Source organism: Schistocerca gregaria, chromosome 10 (genome assembly GCF_023897955.1).
Source record: "Schistocerca gregaria isolate iqSchGreg1 chromosome 10, iqSchGreg1.2, whole genome shotgun sequence".
In the NCBI taxonomy this organism is placed as follows: domain Eukaryota; kingdom Metazoa; phylum Arthropoda; class Insecta; order Orthoptera; family Acrididae; genus Schistocerca; species Schistocerca gregaria.
This window is the reverse complement of record NC_064929.1, coordinates 144113195-144115621: the sequence shown is the minus strand read 5'-3', so window position 1 is coordinate 144115621 and position 2427 is coordinate 144113195. Positions and strand designations below refer to the sequence as shown.

At 47.4% G+C, this 2427-nt stretch overlaps 1 pseudogene; it reads right to left on the bottom strand.

Annotated features, from left to right (window-relative positions):
- Positions 1 to 2100: 2100 nt before the first annotated feature.
- Positions 2101 to 2218, bottom strand: LOC126293785 (5S ribosomal RNA; annotated as a pseudogene).
- Between the last annotated feature and the right edge of the window lie 209 nt (positions 2219 to 2427).

Sequence of the window (2427 nt, the reverse complement as noted above, 5' to 3'; positions counted from 1 at the left end):
CAGGAAGAAGATGCTGTGACATGCAAATGATTAGCTTTTCACAGCATTCACAGAAGGCTGGCGGCGGTGGCGACACCGACAACGTGCTGGCATGGGAAAAGTTTCCAACCGATTTCTCATACACAAACAGCAGTTGACAGGCGTTGCCTGGTGAAACGTTGTTGTTGTGCCTCATGTAAGGAGGAGAAATGCGTACCATCACGTTTTCGACTTTGATAAAGTTCGGATTGTAGGCTGTCGCGATTGCGATTTATCGTATCGCGACATTGCTGCTCGCCTTGGTCGAGATCCATGGCTGTTACCAGATTATGCAATCGGTGGATTCAGGACGGTTATATGGAACGCCCTGCTGAATCCCAACAGCCTCGTATCACTAGCAGTCGAGATGACAGGCATCTTATCCGCATGGCTGTAACGGATCGTGCAGCCACGCCTCGATCCCTGAGTCCACAGATGGGGACGTTTGCAAGACAACAACCATCTGCACGAACAGTTCGACGACGTTTGCAGCAGCATGGACTATCAGCTCTGAGACCACGGCTGCTGTTACCCTTGACCCCTGCATCACAGACAGGAGCGCCTGCGATGGTGCACTCAGCGACGGACCTGGGTGCACGAATGGCAAAACGTCATTTTTTCGGATGAATCCAAGTTCTGTTTACAGCATCACGATGGTCGCATCCGTGTTTGGCGACATCGCGGTGAACGCACATTGGAAGCTTGTATCCGTCGTCGCCATACTGGCGTATCACCCTGCGTGATGGTATGGGGTGCCATTGGTTACACGTCTCGGTCACCTCTTGTTTGCATTGACGGCACTTTGAACAGTGGACGTTACCTTTCAGATGTGCTACGACCAGTGGCTCTACCCTTCATTCGACCCCTGTGAAACCCTACATTTCAGCAGGATAATGCACGACCGCATGTTGCACGTCCTGTAAGGGCCTTTCTGGACACAGAAAATGTTCGACTGCTTCCCTGGCCAGCACATTCTCTAGATCACTCACCAATTGAAAACGTCTGGTCAATGGTGGCCGAGCAACTGGCTCGTCACAATACGCCAGTCACTACTCTTGATGAACTGTGGTATCGTGTTGAAGCTGCATGGGCAGCTGTACCTGTACGGGCCATCCAAGCTCTGTTTGACTGAATGCCCAGGCGTATGAAGGCCGTTATTACGGCAAGAGGTGGTTGTTCTGGGTACTGATTTCTCAGAATCTATGCACCCAAATTGTGTGAAAATGTAATCATATGCCAGTTCTAGAATAATATATTTGTCCAATGAATACCCGTTTATCATCTGCATTTCTTCTTGGTGTAGCAATTTTAATGGCCAGTAGTGTACAAACGTCAATAAACAAGTAAGGTGGTAATCACGATAAGCCAAAAAGGCTGTTTTAATTCACGCCATTGTGGAAAAACTTCATGGAAGTTTAATTCAAGTTGTTTGACTAAAAATAGAGATTGACTATCGCCGAACAATCGTCATTGACGTACAAGAAGCGCACCATTCTCAGAATGAAAGACTTAATACAACGGATATCACAAGGTAAAATAAATAAATGACGCAAATAATGAAAACTAATTAATTATGGTAATTCAAGCAACGAATAATTTTTATCTACCGGTTTGAAGAGAATACTTTGCAACTCGTAGCTATGAGAAACACTGGAAAATAGGCTCATGCAGGGGTTGTTGATGCTATTGTTATTGTCTTCACTCCTGAGGCTGGTTTGATGCAGCTCTCCACTTTACTGTATCCTGTGCAGTCCTCTTCATCTCGGAACTTGACATCCATCTGAATCTGCTTACTGTATAGCGAAATCCTATTCTCCCTCTACAACTTTAAGACCTGCCGCCCCTTCCCCCTCCCCCACGGACCCTTCCTCCCATTTTTTAGCACTCCGTCTTCAGACTACGAGTGGTATACCGTTACCATCCGACCGCCGTGTCATCCTCAGTGGAAAATGCGGATCGGAGGGGCGTGGGGTCAGCACACCGCTCTCCCGGTCGTTATGATGGTATTCTCGACCGAAGCCGCTACTATTCGGTCGAGTAGCTCCTCAATTGGCATCACGAGGCTGGGTGCACCCTGAGAAATGGCAACAGCGTATGGCGGCCTGGATGGTCACCCATCCAAGTGCCGACCACACCCGACAGCGCTTAACTTCGGTGATCTCACGGGAACCGGTGTGTCCACTGCGGCAAGGCCGTTTCCTCCCCATGCACACCTTTTTTTCTGTTACAAAACTGATGATTTCCTGATACGTCAAGACATGTTCTATCAACCACTCATCATTTTCTATAGTTCCATTTTGTCTAAATAGAATGGGACTGTGGCTGGCCAAAGACCCTTAGAAAATAAATACTGACAACCATAATTTTAATATTTATTTTATTTGACTACCAGTTTCGGTGCCTCATGTT